Source organism: Danio rerio, chromosome 4 (assembly GCF_049306965.1).
Source record: "Danio rerio strain Tuebingen ecotype United States chromosome 4, GRCz12tu, whole genome shotgun sequence".
NCBI lineage: Eukaryota > Metazoa > Chordata > Actinopteri > Cypriniformes > Danionidae > Danio > Danio rerio.
Genome location: NC_133179.1, coordinates 17,497,996 through 17,523,562, shown reverse-complemented (window position 1 = coordinate 17,523,562; position 25,567 = coordinate 17,497,996). Strand labels below are relative to the sequence as shown.

Sequence of the window (25,567 nt, the reverse complement as noted above, 5' to 3'; positions counted from 1 at the left end):
GGTAATTAAAGACAGGTGTGTTTGATCAAGGTTGCAGTTAATCTTTGCAGGAAGGTAGATCTCCAGAAACAGGGCACCCCTAAACTAGCAGAATACCAGAACAAATTATACAGTAATATACTATAGTTATCTTCCTTATGGCCAAACACTATAGTAAATTTAGCTCTTTTTTGTTCTGAAATACTACTGGCTCGAGTATTTTTGATGGATAGCCTAATTATTTATGTTTGTATTCCTGAGTCAGTTTTTTTATAAATATTTATTTTTTGTAAACCCGACTTCCTGCATGGAACATGTTCCTACTTTAACGTGATGAATCTGCTCTCACCGTTCCTAAACTTCTCCTCTGTTCTCGTTATTTTCATCTTTCGTCTTCATTTGATGCGCGCGCTCAGAGGAACACACACTTTTCGCAACTTTCTTTCCCTTCGAGGCTGTTAAAAGGGATGTCATCAGGGGTGGAGAATCTCTGGGTTTGTTTTTGGCGATGGGAGGACGTGTTGTTCTTCCGTACAGCTTTTTTTTTTGGGTGGGGGACTGGTGCTCAGCGTCCCGCTAAGCCGCTAGCTTTCGGACTCTAATCCCTTCATCCAGTGAAGAGCGATGACACTCCGTAAATACCAATAACAAATAATGAAACGTTGCTTTATCTGTGTGATGGGAGCCGAGTTAATCTATGGACCACTTTTGACACGCAATTAAAAGTGAAGAATGTGTCCCTCTTCGAGTTTAGGAGGAGTTCAAGGGTGGACCGCGCTCACAGCATCTGTGCGCGCCACTGGCTCGCGCGCTCCCGTCAGCGCTCTGTACTTCATGCAGATGAGAAGTACAGTGACAAGTTGAAGTCTCAAGAGCCTTTAGCTGCCTTGTTCAGCTTAGTGCTTTGATACGAATAAATAAGAAGAACCGTACATTTATTTTAGGTCTTCGTTTTGATGCAACAACGACTACACGGAGGCGTGAACGTACGTGTCAGGTGAAGACTGGCAGAATGTAAATTACCAGAGAATATTTATGTTAGTTTCTATATATGCATTAGGCAACAGATGACATTCATGTTTGCAATCTGATAGATAGATAAACAAACAAACTATTTATTTTAACACTGCAGCTTAAATGAATGACTTAAACGAGAAAGGGGGAAATCAAGAAAGAAAAGTAATGTTTTATTGACATGTTGTTTAGCTTTATTCACTTTAGGGTGAATTCTTTTATCAGTTTACATTTTGCCATGACCTGTTGTGTGTGTGAAGGTGGTTACATGGACAGTAAAGTTGTAGGAATTACTTTATATTTAAAATGACCCCAGTACAGTGTACTGTTTCTAAGTTGTTTACAGTATATTACAGGCATTCATATGGCGTAAGGTATCACAATATAATAATTTTATCAAGTAATCTATAGGGATGTTTCAGTAAAAGTGCAAAATGTGTGAGAAATTACATTTTAAAATGACAAAAGAAAACATCCTAATCATTTTAGGCAATATATTATTTTACTCTGTGAGAACATAAAAAATTATTCCATCATAAAGCTATTCTCAATCCAGTAGTTCTTCTCAACCAGGGGGCCAGGGTTTAAAGGGGGCCTCATTAAACTTCAAGATGACAAAACAAAGATTAAAATATACTAAGCAACTAAAAGTCCAAAGCATTTCAATTTACTCTATATAATCCAATGTTTCTCACAGTTTTAAAAAAGCCTGTACTAATATAATATAATATAATATAATATAATATAATATAATATAATATAATATAATATAATATAATATAATAAAACATAATATAATATAATATGATATAATATAACATAATATATAATATGATATGATATGATATAATATGTTATAATATTCATTCATTCATTTTCTTTTCGGCTTAGTCCCTTTATCAATCTGGGGTCACCACAGTGGAATGAACCGCCAACTCATCCAGCATATGTTTTACGCAGCGGATGCCCTTCCAGTTGCAACCCATCTCTGGAAAACAACCATACATCCATCTAAAAATCTAGATCTTAAATATTTTGAGTAGAAATCGTGAACAAGATTCACATATTCAAATATTTTGCAAAATTCTTATCAAAAGTCAAACTGAAAACAATGATATTGTTGTGGACAATGGGGGCATTAAACATTATGAAAGTCTTCTTTATAAACCAAAAAGTCACTGATCTTTGTTTTAAAATTGCAGGATGTGGTCAGAGTACGAGTAGTCAGCCTGCATGCTCATCTGGAAAGGATTCAGGAACAGCGATGGCTTTCTGTCACACAGCAGCACCAGGTAAGCAACATGTGCACTTGAAAGACACAAATGTAATCCTAACCACCCTGTCACCTTTAATTCATGTGCATATTCAATATCTACAACAGATTTACATTTATGCATTGAGTGACATGTCCCAACTGGCATCTGAACTGACATCCAGATCTTTAACCATTAGGTTATTCCATCAATTATTCCATCAGTGAATAATTTATTTGAATAAGCAAGTCATGCATTTAAGTCACAAAATTTAAAATCTAGATTAACATGGAAATAAACAATAATTTAGGAAAATTAATATAGGTGCCTATGGAATTTAATTCATTTGTAACATTTATCATGTGACCCATTTATTAAACAGAAAGTCAAGTGTTTTTTGGATCAAATCATGGTGGAGAACTTCCATTCAAAATTACTGAAACAAATGATTTCAGATAATAATGTTAGTGCACAAATAATCTAGATCAGCAGTAATCTACATGAAAGGTATGCTTTTCGGTTTGCTTAATTTTTATGTCATCAAAATGGTGTAAAGAAGGTATAAAAAAACACCCAGCCTAATTAAACTAAACTAAGACTTTCTCCCAAACATCAAACCTCCACCAAAAGTCAAACCTACACCTGTTTAGCTTGCAAATTCAGAAACCAGTTAATCAGAAATGAGCAATATGTGTGCTTGTGAATTCTTCATATCAATTGTTGATATAAAAAAATCATGCATGTGTCAGGCAGCTACATCACACTGCCCTCAAAAGGTCTGTGCACAGCCCTGTCTAGATTTGATTTGTTGATATCGGGAGTTACGTTGTTGATATCAAAAATGAAATTCCTGAAATCAGCAATTCAATTCTTGATATGAACAATTGATCGACTCATATCCAGAATTAATTCATTAAATCAACAATTTAATTGCTGATATTAACAATGTAATTCCTAATATCATCAAAAATTAAATTGTTGATGTTAGGAATTAAATTGTTGTTAAGGGAATAACATTTTTGATATCAAGAATTGAGTTTGTGAAATCAGGTATTCCACTGTTGATATTAAGAATTTAATTGCTGATATTGGAAATTCAATATTCTTGATATCATAAATTACATTTGTTGATATTGGAAATAATGTTTTTTTATATCAGGAGTTCAATTGTTGATATAGAAAAATCAATTCATCAGAAATTTAAATGTTAAAATCAGAAATTACAACGCTGATATTTGGGGACTAAGTTGTTGATATCAGGAGAATTGTTGATATAATTGTGGCGGTTCATTTCGCTGTGATGACCCCTGATAGATCAGTGACTAAGCCAAAGAAAAGTGAGTGAGTGAGTGATAAGTGAGTAAGAGGAATTTACATATCATGAACTTAATTTGTGACATTAGGTTGGATTTGGTGGATTAAAATGTTGATATCAGGAATAATATTATTTATAAGATCTAATTCCTAAAATCAACAATTCAATCACCGATATTAACAATGTTATTCCTGATATAAATAATTTAATTCTTGATATCAACAATTGGAAGATTGATATAAAAAATAAATTCATTAAATTCCTGATTTTAGCAGTTTAATCTGTGATATTACAAAGTAATTCCTAATATTATCAATAATTCAATTGTTGATGTCAGTAATAACATTGGCGTTGTAAGGAAGGGGTGTCCACATTTGGTCCTGGAGGGCCAGTGTTCTGGAGAGTTTAGCTCCAACCCTAATCAAACACACCTGAACAAGCTAATCAAGCTCTTACTAGGTATACTAGAAACTTCCAGGCAGGTGTGTTGAAGCAAGTTAGAGCTGAAGTCAGCATCACACCGGCCCTCCAGGACCGAGTTTGGACACCCCTGTTGTAAGGAATAACATTTTTGATATCAAGAGCTGAATTTGTGATATCAGGAATTCAATTGCTGATATAGGATAATAAATTCATCATGAACGTAATTGTTGATATCAGGAATTAAATATTTGGGGATTAAGTTGTTGATATCAGGAATTAAATTGTGGTGGTTCATTCTGCTGGGATGACCCCTAAAAGATCAGGGACTAAGCAGTGGCGTAGGGCAAAACGCAGCCCCCTTATCACGCGGCCCCCTTGTTGATATCAAGAATTGAAATGTTGATATAAGGAATTACATTGTTGATTTTGGGATTTACATTGTTTACATCATGAACTGAATTTGTGACATTGTGAATTACATTGTTGATTTGAGGGATTAAATTGCTGATATCAGGAATTATATTATTAACACGATCTTATTCCTAATATCAACAATTTAATCCCCGGTATCAACAATGTAATTCCTGATTTAAACAATTGAAAGGTTGAAATCAAAAATTAGTTTATTAAATTCCTGATATCAACAATTTAATCTGTAATTTAACCAATGTAAATCCAGGGTTCAAAACTAAAGACATTTTCCACTGGCCCGACTGGACCAGAGGTTCAGATTTTTACTTGCCCTGCCAAAATGTTTACTGGCCCCACAAAAATAAATAAACAAATGAAAATAAATAAATAAATAAAAAACTGCTATTTCTTACCCAAATATTTGAAATAATTTGTCAAAAATCATGTCTGTGAATCTAGAATTTAAAGACTAAAAATGTTAAAATATTTTGCAGTAAAATACAGCAGTATGGAAAATGTGTTGGTATTTAACTGAAAAACAAAGGTGGCCGACCTAAAATTGACAGAAAACTATGCAAAACATCACTTTTTTTTTGTCGTGTTGTACCCATGTAAATATCTGTTTCCACAACGTTAGAAACAGACGTTTTCTTTTAGTCTCATAATTTGATGTTGCAGTCTCTTCACTGTACTGGTTTTTACCAGGTTGTGGAAAAAATAACGTGCTCACAACATCCAATCAGATAAAGGGAACCAAAAAGCAATATGGTGTTTACGACTTCACAGAAAAGGCAGCATTCAAAGAATTAAAAGCACAAATTCTTTCTCGATTCTAAGATTGTTTTTGTACACAACTGACAAATAGTCTTAGGCAACTTAAAATTTTGTGACAAGGCAGCACTGGCATGATCGTGCCAGCAACCATTCTCTCTACTATCCCGAACATCTCTCACACTGGCCATCGGACATTGATTGTTGAGCCCTGAATTCCTAATATCACAAATTTAATTGCTGATATCAGGAATTAAATTGTTGTTATAAGGAATAACATTTTTGATATCAAGAATTGAGTTTGTTCAGTCAGGAATTTAATTGCTGATATAGCAAATCAATTTATCAGGAATTTAATTGTTGATATCAGGAACTACAGTGTTGACATTTGGGTATTAAATTGTTGCTATTAAGAATTACATTGTTGATATTGTACAAAGTTTAGATATCAAGAACTGAATGTGTGATATAAGGAATTCAGTTGCTGATATAGGAAAATCAATTATATAGAATTGTTGATATCAGGAATTACTAAGCCAAAGAAAAGTGAGTGATAATAATTGATGAAATCAAGAACTGAACTGTTGAAATAAAGAATTACAGTGTTGATTTAGGGAATTACATTGTTTATATCATGAACTTAATTAAAGACATTAGAAATTACATTGTTGATTTGGGGGATTAAATTGTTGATATCAGGAATTACATTATTGATACAAAGTAATTCCTAATGTCAACAATAAAAAATCCTAAATCAACAATTGAATCATCGATATCAACACTGTAATTCCTGATATCAACAGTTAAACTCCTAATAAATTGATTTGCCTATATCAGCAATTGAATTCCTGACTGAACAGGAAGGAATAACTGACATACACTGAAAGACATTTCCTTTAAAACCTGCTCAAATCTGATTCAAGAATGGCAACCATCCATTTTATAATTCATGTTTTCATTTTTAACTTATCGCAAATGTAAAAGTTCAATTGATACTTTAAAGAAGCATGTTTTTAACCATGGGTTTAAAGAATTGTTGCCCTTGTAAAGTTTTAAAGGGGGCAGTTCACTACAAAAAGAATTTTGTAAACCAATATCCAGTGACCGTTCTACTAGGGATGTCAATGGCTGCCGGTTACCAACTTTCTTGTAAAATATTCTTCTTTGTAGTAAATAATGACAAAACTTTCAATTCTGAGTGAACTCTACTTATACTTTCCCCAAATCAGCGTGCCGAAATCAACGTAGACCAAATAAGCAGGTCATGTGATCCTGAAAACTCTTGAATGCATTGATCTGGAATGGAAGCGGCAGCCGCTTGTGTTTGTGTCCCTGACCCATGTGTGTCGTGTGGGCAGAGGGGTAAACACCGCGACGCGGCCCGCCAGCACGGGGCCAGCAATCTGCAGTCCATTTCCCTCCACTCACAGCGCAAATACACTGGGCTTTGTTTATGCTTCAGGGGCCTCCGCTGTTCAGAAATGTGAGAACGGCAGAGAGAAGGAGGAGGAGGAGGAGGGAGACGAGAACTTATCTTCTACTTTCCACGACGATTTAGAGGTTTTTACGAATTAAAAAAACAACAACAGCGAAAGCACCTCAGTCCCGGCAGATGGTTGTGTTCTTAAAAAAAACAATCTGTAATTCCCCCCGTTTTAAAGATGTTCTGTGGTCACCCACTCTGCCCTCAGGACTGAATCTGCCCTCACATTATTAAACTCTGCATAGAGAACAGTCTGGCATCGCTGGCCTGATAGAAATGTTTTGACATCGACAGCGTGCCGCCCTCTCACCAGACGCAATCACGCCGGTTTACCTTCCAAAACACAACGCCATCTATTTATTTATTTTTTTATTTATCCTGCAAAATGGATTTTTTTTGTCTCTCGCTCTTAAACCCTCCATTCTTCTCCCCCAAAGAGGTGCCTCTGTTCGCTGCAGATAAATAGGAATTCCAAACTCCAACGCTTCATTTGTCATGGTATGAAATCCAAGAGTGGAATCTAGAAATAGCTCCAGCAATGTTAATGTGCAGTGCCTGAGGCCTGATAACATGTAGGAGGTTTTTAGTGATATTTGCCTCTTGCATATTTTGTTCCGGGATTTTTTTATTTATTTTTTTTTTAAGAACGAGAAGAAAGATCTGCACTTTTTTTTTTGCTGCAAATATTGCGAAATGATATTCCGTTTTCCTCCACACTGGCTGAGCCCATTATTTGGCTATGACATTACAGTTTTAATTGAATTGAATGCAATTTACTCTTTAAGAAAACTTTTAATTAAACACCATATGGACAGATCGTGGGGAGAAGTGGCCTCCACAAAGTTCCCTGAGGGAAATTTGCGGTATAATTAAGAATATGAACTGTAATGACACTCCGGGATTTAATGAAACTTGCAATGCAAATAGGGCTATGTATAACCGGTGTCTTCTGACAGAATGACTGAAGTTCGGAGAGGCGTCTGGGGAAACCTTGTTCCCTTGAGTCTATTTTATGAAGACTACGGGTGTTTTGTGGGGGTGGGAGAGCGATGGACGGGCCATATGAGAGCTCACATGACCTTACCAAGGCTAATGGCGAACCCTGGATCACTGAAACATTTTGTAAATGATTTGCAACTCACATTTGAAAAAAAAAAAGAAAATACTGTAGGATGACGTCTCGGACTCAATTGAAATGTTGACCGCGAGAAGAACTTTGGTTATTTTTAAAATAGAAATGTGCCAATCTCTTGGGGAAGGTTATCAAGCAGTCACCTGTTTTCGTTTGACCAAATGGCCATCTTTTCACACCACACAACTGCTGTCAGCACTTATTTATGGCTGTGAAGAGATTCAAAACTAATTAATTCAAAATAATAGCGAAGTCACAAAAGTATGGAAATTATAATGTTAAAAAACAGGCCAATACACATAAATGTTTACACAACGTTATTATTATAATTTTTTAATTATTATTATTAAATGTATGATTATTATTATTATTTGTACATTCTGAGCAAAACAATAATGAATGTTAAACATATCTATTATGAGTTACAGTAAAAAGTAACTTATTTTGCCACAATCCTTTTTTAAATTCATTTAAAATGCAATCATTTCATATGATCACATATTCTTTCATATTATTGGGTCTATTAGCTATACATTTGTGTAAAATGTTAATGTTTGTTTTATTCTATAAAGGTCTGACAACATTTATTTTAAAAAAGCCATTTAGAGCATTTAGAGCATTACACTTTTAAGATCAGAATTTTCATTTGTTGATTTCATTTTATTATTCCTCCAAATATTGATTTCCAATCCTATGGTGACCGGAAGAGTGTAACGTGCTGCAATTTAGGAAGACACAGGCAATTGCAAAAAAAGCAAGCAACTTAAGAAAAGGTCTTCATCCATTTGACAGCACACATGCTGCAAATCCTCACAACTCATACACATTAAAAACGTGCTGCATTTTCTCACATTCATTTATTCATTTTCTGTTCAGCTTAGTCCCTTTATTAATCTGGGGTTGCCACAGTGGAATGAACCGCCAACTTATCCAGCATATGTTTTACGCAGCGGATGTCCTTCCGGCTGCAACACATCACTGGAAAACACCCATACACTCTTATTCACACACATACAGTTTACAATTTAGCTTGCCCAATTCACCTACAGCACATGTCTTTGGACTGTGGACTGGAAACCAGAGCACCCGAAGGAAACCCACAAGAACACGGGGAGAACATGCAAACTCCACACAGAAATGTCAACTGGTCTAGCCGAGGCTTAAACCAGCGACCTTCTTGCTGCAAGGCGATTGTGCTAGCCACTGCGCCAACAAGTTGTCTCATTTTCACACAACGCAAACTAATAAATAAAACAAATGACATTTTCTCACAACACTTGCATCATCGGAACACAACGGAAGTTGTTCAAATGCGACAAACACAGATGTGCCTTGACTATTGCTCAGTAAAGTTGTAGGTGATCTTTAAAAGAAGGGTTTTTCTTTGTTTATTTTAACACCCTGATTCCCTTGTTTTTTTGTGTTTTAATTTTCTAACTAACCGTAATTTAAATAGCCGGGTCTGTCACGTTTTTGCGTCCCCTTGGAACATTTCCATTGTGTTTGGTGCTATTTGAAAGTGCCGCACGTTTTATTAATTTGTTTGTGTTGTGAGAAAATGCAGCACGTTTTATTCATTTGTTTGCGCTGTGAGGATTTACAACATGTGTGATCTTTTCTGAACTTGCTGGCGTCTTTTGTAATTGCATGTGTTTTCTTGCAGAACATTAAGCTCTCTCTGCCACCATACTATACTGAAGCTAACACATTAGTATTGGATTGTCTAAAAATGTATATAAATTTATGTCTGAAAACATAGCACCCTTTTTGTTATTTTATTAAATAACATATTATATATATATAATGGAATGTAGTATATAAATATAATAGAAACACAAACAAATCTGTTTTTCTGAATGATGATAGATTGATTTCACAAATTTTTTTAACTTGACACAGACACCAAATGATTGGACATATAATGTGTAAATACACATATTTCTATTATAATGTTTATCTACGAACTAATATCAACCGTTTAACCATAAACATTTATATCAGACTTTTTTAAAGACTACAAGAAACCTAAACATCTTTCAACTTCTGACTAATATTAGTGACCTGTTAATAAGATATTTTATCTTCATGAAAAAGCAACAGACATGAGAGATTTCCCTTTAAATAAACACCACCACAGACTGTTTCGTTTGAGAATATTTGTGCTGAGCCACGAAAAGAAAGGAGCAAACCTGTAAGCAAGGCCCTTCTTTCCTTGTTTACTCCGCGATCCTGATGCATCTCGCCGGGGTCACGAGGGCGAGGGAGGACATCGCCTAATTACCAATAAAAGCTGAGGTAAAACGTCTTGTGTTGCGCAGATTCAAAGTCTGGGGTGAAAGCAGAGAGTAGAAATAAATAGCCGGGCAAAGATGTTAAAAGCCTGGTACACAAAAGAATTTGCAGCCGGAGCTCCATGAAAGCAGTAAATATGAGAGCCGGGATGACAAGAAACAAAGGCAAGGAATAGAAAGAAAGAAGAAGAAGTAGGAAAAAAAACAGGAGCTGTATAAAAGACAGGAAACACAGTGTTTTCAGCACAACAAACTCATTTACAGATAGCCTAGGACTTGAAAACAATTATCAGCCATCTTTCCTATCTCTATAGCTCCGTCTCGCGCTTTGTGAGGGCCCTTTGTTTTTCTCAAGGACATATTAATTATTTTAGATCAGCCTGATTTTCATGCTTGGAATAAAGCTCGTCTTTGTGTCGTCTAAGATTGGTCAGCCTTTTATGTTTTCTCTCTGCGTCTGAAGGCTGGAGAGACACATTTCAAAGTTGTCGAGGAGTGTTTGTTCTAATGTAGGTTCATTAAAGCGTATGTGTCCCCTGCGTTAAATGCACTTTTTAACGTTCAGATTGTGTGAAACTCTACTTTAGTCAAACTGACTTTATTTCACAAAACTGCATCAGTTTAGAGCAAAGCAAAGTGACAATAATTAACTGAAAGTTGCTTTAAGACTTGACGTGCAGGTGATTAAGGCAGAGAAAATAGCTAATATTTATACCCACATAAAAAATACTGCAGTAGTTTAAAGTCAATAATGTAGGACAGTGTTTTCAAACTATACTAAAGTGTATTAAACTATATTGAAAACAGCTGAATTCAGAATTATTAGCCCCCTTGTTTATTTTTCCCCCAATTTCTGTTTAACAGAGAGCAAATTTTTTTTAACACATTTCTAAACATAATAGTTTTAATAACTCATTTTTAATAACTAATTATATATATACTAGATATTTTTTCTAGACATTTATATACAGCTTAAAGTGTCATTTAAAGGCTTAACTAGGTTAATTAGGGTAATTAGGCAAGTTATTGTATAACGATGGTTTGTTCTGTAGTTTATCTAAAAAATACATATATATATAGCTTAAAGGGGCCAATAATTTTGACCAATGCAATTACAGAATTACCACAACATAATTATTTAACTGCTTTACGATTCAAAAACACTATAGTAGTTTTTTTCATGTGGCAACTTCCATAGTTGACTGCAAATTAGCAAAAACAATATTACAAGTATTCTTAAAGGATGTTTAAATATGCTAATGAAGCATTATTTAATTAAATATGTGGAGCTTATCAAACATTTGAAGAACAAAAATGTGAACACTGGATAGAGTCATGTTCAAAATCCTTTCCTTTTTTATTAGAGTCATTTTAGAGATTTATTAAGACGTATCTGACTTTAAGAACTTAGTTTGGACAACTTTAAAAATGATATTTATTTAGATTTTTCTCAACAAAACACTATCCTATCCTAACAAACCATACACTCTCAGAAATAAAGCTACGCGATCTGTCACTGGGGTGGTACCTTTTTAAAAGGTATACATCTGTCAGGTCTATAATAATACCTCAAGGGTACATATTAGAATCTAAAAAGTAGAAAAGTGTTCCTCTTAAAATTTTAAGTACTAATAATATATACTTTTGAGGTACCAATATGGACCCTTCGAGTACAAATATGTACCTTTTAAAAAGGTACCACTGCAGTGACAGATCACGTACTTTTATTTCTGAAAGTGTACAGTACATCAAAGCTTATTTATTCAGCTTTTAGATGTAAAATTTCCTAAAATGTACACTTATGGCTAATTTGGTGATCCAGGGTCACATATTAGAGTCAAAGGCTTTTACAGAGTAGATTCTTACTTAAAGGCACTTCATAAAATACTATATAAAAAACTATTTTCTCGATTTTTATAGAGTGAAATGTCATAGATAATCAGGCAACTCTTGTATTAACATTTACTTCTGGAATAACATTCAAAATATAAAAATGAATAAAGGTTTGATGCTGAAGTGAAAATTCATGCAGGTTCGAGGAGGAAAAAGAATTTATTGTCATTAAAATGTGTATTGAATTAAAAGCTACTAACACAAGTTGATAGAGTGCTATAAAAGTAACACTAAAAGGTATATTTTTTGTATTTTTAGAGGTTTTTGTTTGCATTAAACTTTCTAAAAGAATCCCAAAAATAAGACGTACATGAAATAATAATGTTTTTGCATGTAGTGAACCACAAATCAAACTTGTTACCTTTAGATCAGGTGATATCACCGTCCCTCAAAGCTCTCTAAAGGGGCCATTATATTTGCCTATGAATAAGCCTATGAAAAGAAAGGGCACATACACACACAGGCACCCCCAAAAAAACTCTGCATTCCACATTTAATTGAGAACAAAATCCTACAAACAGAGTCGGTCCAAAGTAAACGATTCAAAACCTCAATTCCGCCAATCAGGAGAGGAGATTGAGTCTCTGTGGCGATGATGACTCCGCCCTCTTGTGCGGGGCACAGATGACCGATTGTCCCACTGACTCGCAAAGCACACAAGCCGTACTGTAACACCTCCCAAAACTCCGTCACATTCACCTACTGAGACTAAACACAGCACTGTAATATTACAACAGTGATTCATGCAGGTAGAATGACTTCATTCTTCATTTCTTGTGTTGAATATACAGACTTTTATATAGCCTAATTATATACTATTATTATTATTATTACAAGCTAAAAATTCGGTTATATTTTTATATGAGTAGGAAAAAATTATTCTTGGTTAAATGTAAAAGGTGGGTATTTATTTTTTTATACTATTTTTATACTATTTTTTTTTATTTTTAAATAATAAAGCAATATTTGGTTTAATTACTCTGATTTTCAATCACAACAAATGAAAACATAGCTGTTATGTTATCAGACGTTCATAGAATAAAATACATTCCTCATATGGTACTCAAATTTATACCTAAATCCAAAGAAAATAACAGTTGTCAACTCTCTTAATTGTCTCTTTTATTCCATGCATATTGTAATTTACACAATGCTTAGTTTCTGTTTCGTTCACTTTGTCTTGTGGCTTCACAAATAATAATTCACATTATATTATTTATATTCTTTATATTTTGCATTTTAATTCAAATTAGCCCCGTAACAGGCCTGGTAAAAGAAGTGGTTCTTTTTTTCTGAAAATATGGACATTTTATGCAGTTATTCTCCTTATTTTCTATTTAATTATGGAGTTTAAATACTTTTTAAGCACTAATTTTTCTGGATTAGCCAGGTCATCAACCACAGTTTTTGATGTACCAAAAACATTTTTGAAAGATTTTGAAGAAAAAAATATGAGAATAATACTTATTTTTCAAATGCAAATTTACTATATCATACACCATTAAAAAAGGATGCTGTTCAAGTTTTAAATGAAAAACTAGCCTATTGTCATTTATTAGGCAAACACAAGCTGGCCAGCACATTTAACTTTCCTCAGTTACGCTGAAGCACGTCCAAAAAACGATTCTGCTTGGTCTTAAAGCCTTCTTCTATGGTTATTTTGACAATTTATTATGGCATAGCAGTCAAAATAGGTCAAATGAGCTTGTGTATGGGACAAATTTTGGACCTTTGTCAGTAAGTTATCTTTCGAATCACCCAAACCCTCCCTGGCTACGGGCCTGCAACTGACCTGTGCTTTCTTGATTTCATGAGGTGTTTAAACTAGAACATGCAAAACAAAAATATATCAGCACTAAACATACTGTCATTTTAACTGCTTTAATTTTATTACATTTAATAAATCAAATTAAATGTTTGCTTAATCGTCATTACACAAGAAAAAAAAACTCACCTCAGCTGCACTGCCATCCAGCTGTTCACTTTAAAATAACTAATAGGACATAAGGAAATGCAGATCTTGCAGTTATTATCGCTGAAAGTCATATACCACAGAGCATTTTATCATCTCCTGTACACTTAATAAAGAGGTCCGTTTTACTTTTGGCCATTGACAGCACACTGCTGCCATCTGTTGGCCATTGTTTGTGGCGCAAAAACCATTTGGTGGTAGGCTATATATTACATTATTAGACTTACAACAATATACTCTGCTTTTAAATAAACTCACATTACTGAATTCTTTATTATCCAGTGTTGCCCTACATTTCAAAGTTTGAAAGGTACGCTGACTTAAAAAAGGAAGATTAATCATCAACAAGCAAACTTGCCCTTTACAGACAGCAAAACAAATGATTGCAGGTTCCTCCGGAGATAAACACAAGATAAAAAATACACGAACAGCAAAAACAACACGATCAGAGGTTTGTAGAAAGAAACTTGATCATAATCAATGACCTGCTGTCTAACATTACTGAGAGCTCATAGACCAATATAGTGAACTTTGACCCTACAGGTAATGCTATTATACACACATTAGCAACTGAAGCACATGATTCCTGATTCAAGATTCATCATGAATATGAAGCTTTTAGTCTCATATTATCGTGTCTTTTGGGTCTGATTTAGTTTTTTTAATGACAGATTAACAAAGAAAAAATAGCTACCTGTTCATCTTGTTGCCTTTAATTAAAATATAAGAAATACCAAAAGTCCAAAAAAATTTAGGTTTTAAAAATGTTTAGGAAACGTTCCCATTAGGTTAAATAGCGTTATTCTTTTTATTTTTAAATAGTCCAGTATTTAGTCAATGTATTATCTTTATTATTGGGAAATAATAACATTATTAACAACATTTTATCACATTTTAGTCATCTTATAGACTATTAATGTTCTCAGAACAATATTTAAAACCTTATTAGAACATTCTGTCCATATTACATTAATATTTTTAGATAATAGAGCATTTTTTTCTTTCAACATGATTATTCTATCAACATATTAATAAGGTTGCATGGTAACATTTAGCCTACACAGCTTGTAAATAACATTATCGAATTTTCTGAGTTGGGCTGCATGATATTGGAAAAAAATAATATTGCAATATTTTTTATTTTGCGATATATATATATTGCGAAATCAGTACAATCGATTAGGCAGTATTAGTGCATCTTTATAAAATCTTATAAGCAATCTAAAAACGTTTTTGGGTCCCCGACACATTTTCGATGTGATCTGTACTATTTGCAGTGCATTTCTGTATTTGCTTGTATAATGAGTATTTTCATGCATAACAATCTGTGTATACAATCAAAAAAAGACGCAATTGAAAAAGTGTTTTAGAATTTTCTGAGTCTAACAATATTCAGTAACTGAATGATAAAAATAAAAACAATTCAATAAAACTAATCATTGTTCAAGTTTCAAATAGCACAATTTATTATGCCTGAATGCTTTTAAGGACATTATACAATCACAGGCATCAGGCACAAACACATGAAAATGATGAATTATAATCCAGACTCAACATTGCGTATATGCTCACAATGTGACTATTGCGAGCACATTGAGAAATTGATGCTTACACAATATATTGTGCAGCCCTAGTTCTGAGAACAACCCCTGTTAGCTGATAGATTTATGTGACGCTTAGGAGACCGAATACAATTAATGCCATATTTTGAGGACATGTTTGTTCTCAGAAGTGAACAAAACCTCTTTAAAACAGTCCCAAACCTTGATATACATCATCTGTATAGTTTAGTGCTATAGTTCTGGGTTTATAAGTAATAGCCTATTCTCGGCAATCTCACAAATAAAAGTACAATGCTGTCATTGGGGTGGTGCCTTCTCTAAAAGAACACTTTTACACTTTTAGATACTAATATGTACACTTTGGGTTCTAATTTATCAATATAGACAACTTTAGTACAACATGTACTTTTCAAAAAAAGTACCACCCCAGTGACAGCTCTCATACCTTAATTTTTACCTCTTTTAACCTGCATAATCAGAACACACTGTTTGAATTGCTTTGCAGATTGTAGACTAAACTTTCAGTGGTGTGACTAGCTGACAGTTTTGCATATTTGAGCATTTTTAAATTCTGCATTGTGTTTGACAGCCTGCATCATTCACAGAATGACACTGCTTTGATTTAAGCTAAAAACTTAATCTGTAATGACAAAACAAAGCAATAGTGACCACTTAAGAAAGTTCCTCAAACTTGTGTGGTGAAACATTACTGTTAGGTCCGATAAAGTCAGCACAGCTTCTTCTTACCGTCTTTCTGAAAATTCAAATTCAAATTTGTGTCTGCAGCATTAATAAAAATAAAGGACATCCACTCTTTGCCAATGTTGGGAGTGGAAGGAATGCAATTCAGACTGCGTTTTTCCTCAAAGCAACACCATTACGTAACAAAATGACACATTCCACGAGTGTTTTGATAGATTGGCGTTAATGTAAGCTGTTTTCAGACTAACAAGAAAGTTTTGAGCTCTGAAACTTACATATGAAATCTTTTATATGTGATCCTGGGTGACAAAACTAGTCTTATCTTGCATTGATACTGTACATGACAAAAGCCAAAATAAGTATATTATATGGGTCAAATTGATTTTATGCCGAAATTATTAGAATATAAAAGAGATTTCCTACTGTACATATATAAAAGTGTTTTAATAAGTGATGTGCATTGCTAAGCACTTCATTTAGACAATATTAAAGGGGATTTTACTCCCTATTACTTCACGTGTTGGTAACACTTTATTTTGATGGCCCCTTTGAATATTAGTAGATGGTCAGCTTAATATCTGTTGATACTGCTCTATCAACAGACATTTAACTGACTATAAGAAACTTTGCACTAACCCTAACCCCAACATAACAGTCTACTTATATAATCTAATGAGAATTAGTTGGCATGTAGAACTTAAATGCAACCAATGAACCATCAAAATAAAGTGTGACCAATAAACTTTTCTATCCCAGCAAACCATACATCAATGGAAAGCATTTTTAATAAGCTTTCAAGTTATATATATATATATATATATATATATATATATATATATATATATATATATATATATATATATATATATCTCAATTTAAAGATCTCTGATTTTGTGGTTCTGGACCACATATGTCAAAAAGTCAATGGTTAGGTTTTTTCATATTTGACCCAACATTGGGTTACGACGACATTTTTAGAGTGCAATTTTGATTTCTCAATCCATGACCCCCCATTGCAAGAAAAATGTCATGAATTGCCTGTATAACACTCATTTTATCCCACAAAATCATTTCACCCAGGCCACACAGGCAGCTCCCCATTGTCAACAGCGCTTAACATGAGCACTGACATTGACAGAGGCTGAATTGCTCCTGCTTTGAGTTCTGACAATGGCATTCACGCCGTCATTTTTGTACCACAGACAGTAGGCCTGTAACAACAGCATCGCAGTCAGGATTTGCTCAGTGAAAAGCAACGGCATCAGCGGCGAGATTAGTTTTGGAGCCCTCTCGTAAGAGTTAAGTGTCTGATACAAAGCCTGTTTGATCCTCGGGGATTGTGGGATGTAAAGCGTCTGAGTCTGTCAACCCTTTGTCATGATAGCACATGTTTTTCTCCATCTTCTTAGTCTATTGTTATTATCCGCTCTAGCAGCAGCTGCTCGCATTGTCATCTGTGTTAATCTGAGAGAATATCTTTGGCTCCCCGTGTTATGAACAGCTGTCGGTATTGTAGGAGAGTCGTTAATCTGATTCGCGATCTTTAGCTCCTCAATTTGGGGTTTTGATCCAGGCCATTACGCCGCCTATTGCATGTATGCTTTGTTGTAAATCTGAGCTGGAACTGATCCACATCTGTAGAAAAACACTCCACTGCCAGATGTTTTTACGCTGCAATCTTTCATCACACAATGACTTGTTTAGTTGAATCTGAATTGCTTTCAACAATTACTACTCAGTAAAGGAAACTTAACATGGAGTGCTTTGATAAAATTAACATCAAAATGCACCTGGATTGCACCAAACCACATACAGTTAAAGGGACAGTTCAGAAATGTCATCATTAACCCAACATCATGTTCCAAACTTGTATATTTTGTCATCCTTTACTGACCTTTCACTTGTTGCAAATCTGTTAGAGCTTCTGTCTTCTGTTGAACACACAAGAAGATATTTTGAAGAATGTTCTAAGATTTTTCATTGTATTGGTCAATATCTACTTTTGTGTTCAACAGGAAAAAAAAATCAACTTCTAAAGGTTTGGAACCACTTGAGGGTGAGTACATTTTTATTTTTGGGTGATGTTAAGACATTTTTAATGCCATAATAGTTCTGAAACAAAATGTTTAAAGGGATGATACTTCTTTCCCCCATTAACGTTACTTAAAAGTACAATTAAAGGGATAGTTCACTAATAACTGTAAATTCTGTCATAGTTGACTGGTGTGTCCACTCATCACAAACCTGTTTGAGCTTCCGGTTTTCTGTCACAACGGAACATAATTAGAAGATTTTTGGAACCTGTAGTGTGACTCAGTGATTAGCACTGTTGCCTCACAGCAAGAAGGTCGCTGGGTTAAGTCCCGGCTGCATCAGTTGCCATTTCTGTGTGGAGTTTGCATATTCTCTCTGGGTTTCCTCTGGGTGCTCTGGTTTCCCCGACAGCCCAAAGACATGCACTGTGGGTGAATCGAATAAACTAAATTGTCCGTAGTGCATTAGTTTGTAAAATCAGTGTGTATGGGTGTTTCCCAGTACTGGGTTGCGACTGGAAAAGCATGCGCTGCGTTAAACATGCTGGAATAGTTGGCGGTTCATACCGCTGTGGCAACCTTTGAAATAGAGACTAAGGCCCTGTTTACATTAATAATATATACATAAAATGGTGTTTTAGAACAAAAACGATCCACTTCCACACTGGCGCTTCACCTACCGTATCTGAAAAGATCTCCGTCCACACTATACCAAAGAGCACGCACATCACATGCGGGTGCTTTGAGCACAACTCCGCAGGTGAGAGCAGCGCATGTCGAACAGTTCATCAAAGACGTAACAATGGATCTCATCTCACTATAGTTCTTAAACGTGATATTGAAGTCATCCTGTCTCTATTTAACGACTCTGTTCTGTTGAATCTATTTCTATTACTAATATAATAATTTATGTAACCAAGAACACGTGTAAATGGGGTCTAAGCCAAAGGAAAATAAATGAATGATTGAATGGATTTCCCAGAGATGGGTTGCAGCTGGAAGGGCATCCACTGCGTAAAAACTTGCTGGATAAGTTGGCGGTTTAATAAAGGGACTAAGCCGACAAGAAAATGAATGAATGAATAAATGGATGAATGGAAACCTATTACCACTAACTTTCATAGTATTTGATTTTGGTTTCTTCAATATATCTACTTTTGCGTTCAACAGAAAAATAAGCTCATAATGGTTTGGAACCACTTGGTACTTCCATAGTACTTGTTTTTCCTCCTATGGGTGTCAGCGTTTACCAGTTTCTCTTTTGAACTCATATAGGTTTGGAACCACTTCAGGGTGAGTAAATAGAGTGCAAAGTTTCATTTGGGGATGAACTATCCTTTAAGTGCACCATAAAATAAAGTGTACATGATTAACTGACTGAGAAGGTATGGTAATATTGATTAGTCCACTATTTACCCCATTCGCCTGAAGTGACTTGCCCACTGTACCTTAATGATTTTCAGTAGCCCTGAATGCATTTCCCATTGACAGGCAGCCATTTTGTGTAATAGCACTGCTAGCCATAAACAAACCCGTCTTCATTAATCCCCTCCAAACATCAGCTCAGCCTTGCAGCCTATTAAAGTCATCTCATTGTGAAGATGCACGCATTAGCCACGACAAGAGCTTCCATTAAACAATGAAAACTAATGAGGTTACAGTGAAATAAAACTAGATCGAGCAAGCTGAGTACAATTACCCCAAATATAAATATCCCCCCCCCCCCCCCCATGTTTAAAGAGCCATTAATCAGATAAAAATAGACTGAAGAAGTCTTTTGTGATTAACGAGGTGAGACTTGTGCTAATTACTGTTTCCTCCGCTTGTAATTAGGTTGGCACATCTAATCAAGATGAATGAACGGCCTGACCCGCTGCACATTGTTTGTGGCTCACAAACCCAGCAGCTTTTACATCTTTATTCCTCATAGCGTATTATCGTGACCTTGTCTGTGTGAGACACGCTCCCATAACTGCGTATTGCTTTATCGCAGCCTCCTGCGGTGTGTTAAAAGAGATGCTGTGAATGAAAGCTTTGTCTAGTCCGTTCTGCCTTCAGCTGCTTTAAAGCTTTTTCAGTCATTTAGTCCATATCTACCACCTGTTGTGGAAAAAAACAACAACCAACGCATGAATAGATGCGAGAGGTGAGCATGGGCTTTTTGTTTGATGTATCTTTTAATGTCTAGGGAACTTGTAGGGAACAATATGGCATGCTGTTTTAATATTACATCTACATAATGTACCAATATCCACTTTTATGATATTATTTTTATATTACTATCTTATATTACATGATATTACTATGTTTTTAGCATGTTTTACATTAAATGAATAGTTCACACACACTGCAACTTTGACTTAATGAAAAAACTTAACTTATAAACTGATTATATCAAGCAGAACTCATACCGAATGAGTTATGAACAAACTATTTTCGAGAGGAACATGTGCTTATGATTGATCATTAGCTAATATGTAAGGTCCAGCCAGTTGGTCCAATGACGGTATCCAATGGTGGATGAAGGTTCACTGCATGTTCGGTCTTTCCAGTGCACAATGTTGATTTCATATTAAACTTAACTCATATCTGACTCCAATTTTAGTATGAGATGGTTTAGAATATTAATATGTTTATCCTCGTTTTATCTGACTCCAATTATAAAACATTGAGAAGGTTATTTTGTTTCCGTTCACATTAATTTAGATTATGATTGAATATTCTCTTCGGTTCATCATTTTATGTTATTCTCGTTCATTGGGATCTCTATAACATCCTGAATCTTGTACCGGCCGAGTATACAATTTCTTAAGCACAAGCATGTCAGTCTTGGTCACTAAACAGTGGCGATTGACCGCTATCCTAAAAAGGCAGAACCCTACTTACTCAGATTAGGATATTTTTTATGCGGTCCCCATAGGTCTGCTACCTCCTAAATCAGACAGAGCTACTTAGTCATATAACGTTAGTAATCATTACTATAGAATTAAGCAGACCAGTCGTACTTAAACTAGTAGTAACTTTGAATAATCACTATACTATCTAAATAGTATTAAAAGTTTATCGGGTGAAGGACTATCCCCTTAGATATCCTTTTACAGCATACATGAATAAATGCCAATTTGTTAGTCGGAGCTCTAGAGACATCGTGTAACGTGCCGCAATGCTCCGCTACTAACCTGAACAGGGGCTTGTGGTGCTATGAAATTACCACAATCTACTAAAGATAATAACACGAACTCTGTTTGAATCATTCAAAACATAACAATTTATTAGTCAGGTAAATGTATTATGCCAATTCAATCAGTCAATTCATAAACGATCAATACAAAACATCAAATTATCAAAGATAAATCCAAGATGAAAAAGATGCATTCCTGACTTTGAAATATACATAACATGGAACAAGCCATGTTATGGGCTGATCTGGTTAGGCAGAATCGCCCTGAGTTTTTCTTAGACCTTACCTTAAATAATCCAAGAATTCCCTCAAGAAAGGGGGTGTGAATAACAAAGAAGGCATTCACACTTAGTGTAAAAGTCACACCCCTCACAGTGGTTCAAAAGATGCCTGAAGTTATATATTTATTGTTCTGATTATGTCTATTTCTGAGAGAATGAGACCATTGTACCAATCGCACTGAGACATTTCAAATGATATCAAACATGATAATTAAAGTCAGTTTGGTTAATCTAAAACATTCAAACATTGAAATGACCATATGCGTGAGTTGGGGGGATGAAGCTGAGTCTCAGCATAGTCAGATGCAAATGCAGCAGGAACTGGTTTCACGCATTCCCCCCTGGTGGGTTGTGGAGTCCATTGGCCCTGTCTTCAGCTCATGATTTGAATTGTCAAAGATATCAGAATATTTGTAATATTTCAATTCTTACAATACACAATTCTCCAGTCAGACGTTTCCTAAGTCATTATAAGTAACCATACCACAGTCATCTTCATCTTGAAGATTCCCCCCATCTTATACTATTCCTCCCCCTTTTTTCCTAGAATGGGCTGCCCGGCGGTTCCGTCGCTGGTTCCTGTCCTTGCATGTTTTCCCCCGTGTTCGTGTGGGTTTCCTCTGGGTCCCCGCTTTCCTCACACTGACCAAAGACATCATAAGTAAACTGACTAAACCAAAGTCACCATAGTCAAGTTCCTAGCCGACAGTATTTTTCTCATAAAGCATTTTGTTATTAGTCACAAATAAGCTGAGGAGAACTTGAGATCTACCTGAGCTCCATTTCCGCTCTTGCTCTGCAAATGGGAGGGAGCCCAGGGCTCGAAGATCTTTTAAGCGTAGGGCCCTCTCCCTTGACAGCATGCCAAATAAGCTTATAATCAATCATCGGCTAAATGTGAACTCTTAAAAAGGCATACCAAACCATTTGAGTAGCTACAGTATATAGTTGTTTGGACTTAATTTATTCTATTAACTGAACTTATATGGGTTTGATAATTGTAGTTAAATGTTTGTTACTAATACTCTAAATGTTTGATGATATAAACACAATATTTGTGTATAAGTTCACAGTACTCAAACCATTTAGTTTCAAAATTTTAATGGTTTGTTGCATTCAATTTCCTCAAACTGTTTGAGTAATCTAAACTTATTGGGTTTTACAATGTGAAGTTACCCACTATTAACTTACTTATATACTCTGTAAAAAAAAATGCTGGAATCCACACAATTCTTTCATGTTGTTCCAACACAAACTGATTAAATTAATGTAATTGTTTTTGCAAATTTAGGAGGTTTGAACATAAAACAATTAAGTTGTCGCCCTTAAAAACGGAACAAGTGTGGATTCAGCTCATTTTAAATAGCTTGAACTAGCAGCAAAATAATATTTTAAGTGTTTGCAATTTTAAACTTTTATAAGTTTTTTTTCCTGTTAAACATATAATAAGATGTTTTGAGGAAAGCTAAATAACTATAAAAAATTTGTACACTAAAAAAAGTGTTGCATGCAGAACTGTTGCAAACAAATTAAGTTTAATAATGTTCAACTTAATTTGTTTGATTAAATTCAACACAAATAAATATTTTACAACCACTTAACGTAAAAATTTAGTAAATCCAAGGAATCATCTTTGAATAAATTTTTTTTGTGTACTTTTAAAATATAGCATAATTTATTCATTACTTATTTATTAACAGATGTTGCCTTTTGGTTACTTTCCAATTCATCCTAAAAACAACAAAACATCAACACCTAATAATATTACAGCTTGATGTTGTGTGGACATGTGTAACAAATAAATGTCAAAGTTTGACATTAATATGACGTTGATTTAAGATGTTGGCTCGATGTTGGATTTTAGTCACTTTTCAGCGCAACCTAAAATCAACCAAATATCAACGTCATTTCATGTCGTTATTGGACATCAAAATAACATTGTCCTTAGACACTGGCAACCTAAACAATAGTATCTGGATGCAGCCTTGATGATGCAAGCTTCATATATCGGTGATGATCTCACCTTATATTAATGTCTTATGATGTTGTGTGTCTGCTGGTTAGAACCTAGTAGGTCCTATTATTGTTCTTTAGAACTTATCTCAACAGTGACTGAAATATCAACTATTCTTTTGACTAGTACACTTTTATAACTCCTATTTTTATTATTGGCACATTCAGGCACTAGTACTTACATTTTAGATACGTCTACCAATTATTTGATACACTCTAAACATGCTGGGTTCCTAGCTAACGTTGGATTAAATATGGACAAACCCAAATGTAGGGTTAAAAAGCGTGATTTAAATTTAAATTAAAAAGTCCAATCCAATGTTGATTTGTCCAAGTTTGATACAACATTGGGTTATAACAACCAGGCATATTTTTACTCATTTATTAGGGACTATTTATTAATGACATACTAGTTCTTATCTGTTAGATCATAGGTCTCAAACTGGCCTGGAGGGCTGCAGCTCTGCAGTTTTGCTCCAGTCCTAATCACACACAGCTGATCTTTAATCAAGGTGCTCGAGACTATTAAGCACACACACACAAAAATGATACATTGGATTTACTAAATGTTTTCAAGGTAAGTGGTTGCAAACAATTTATATGGTCTGCATTTAAACACACATTAAGTTTAGTAAAGTTCACTTGATTTATTTTAGTTAAAAATTAGCTCAAATAAATAGTTTGCAACCACTTACATTTAAATATAATCCAATTTCAGTGCAATTGTGAGTTGGAGGTGATTGGAGCTAAACTCTGCATGGCTGTGGTCGTTGTGGAAATTGAGTTCGAGACTATTATATAAGTTACTGATAAGCTGTTAGTACAGCCAGACAGAATCTGCAGACATGTTTTGCTATTTCTGCACAAAATATTGTAAAAAAATCTGCGTATTTATTCGGAATGATTGTGGGTGTATTAATAAACCTAATATGTTCAATAAAAAAAGAATACATTTTTAACATGTATTTAATGTTTACAATGCAAATCTTTTTGGATCCATTTATTTGATAAACAAAGCAAGTCTCTCATATAAAACATCTAACATATATCTACAAATAGACAGGAATTATTGCTATTACTTCAACTGTATTGTAAGTAAATTTTATGAACATTTTCATATTAGTCAGTCATATTACTGAAATTAATTTGGACACACTTTTGTTTTGATGGTCCGTTTATGGAATTTAAGTTACATTGCAACTAATTCTCGTTACATTATAAGTAGACGGTTAGGTTAGGGTTAGTGTAAGTTAACATGTACTTGTGAAATTCTAGTCAGTTAAATGTCTGTTTAGCAGCAGTATCAACAGATATTAAGCAGAGAGTCTACTAATACTCAAATGGACTATCAAAATAAAGTGCTACCATTAATTAAAAAACTGAATAAATATTAATTTACACACATTACCAAACGACTAAAAAAATAGACTCAATGATGGGCTTAAAATCTGAAATCTGTTGATTTCTGAGCGTGTAGATTCCGTGTGGGCCTATTACTTATCTAATAGATATACATACAGTATTAGTATAGATACATTACACTTATTAGTACTTATTTGAAAGGCTTGCCGCCAGTACAGAAAATAATTCTTACAAGCAACAATTCCAAAAGATATAACAAATAAGTACTAGTACCTAATACATAATAATAAGTTCTAGTGTCTAATGTATTAGTGGTATAAATTCAATGGGAACAGGTGGCTAATGAAAAAGTACAAGTATCCATGTAACTGGTATTAAACAAAAAGTATAAGCATTTATTAATAATACCAGTATATACTGAATAAATACTAATGTCTTATAATAAAAACTATGATGTAACAAATAAATATGTAGACTGTCTAATGAATAAATTATA

General features: G+C 34.4%; 1 long non-coding RNA gene across 2 annotated transcripts; it reads left to right on the top strand.

Moving 5' to 3' along the window:
- Positions 1–329: 329 nt before the first annotated feature.
- Positions 330–18,259, top strand: LOC137491538 (uncharacterized). 2 transcript variants are annotated; one of them, XR_011011510.2, is made up of 3 exons: positions 330–965; positions 2,196–2,285; positions 18,217–18,259. It is a non-coding gene; the product is annotated as an uncharacterized lncRNA (long non-coding RNA). The 2 variants fall into 2 exon arrangements; XR_012402056.1 differs by lacking the exon at positions 18,217–18,259 and adding an exon at positions 4,607–4,752 and having other exon boundaries at positions 341–965; positions 2,196–4,204.
- The last annotated feature ends 7,308 nt before the right edge of the window (positions 18,260–25,567 follow it).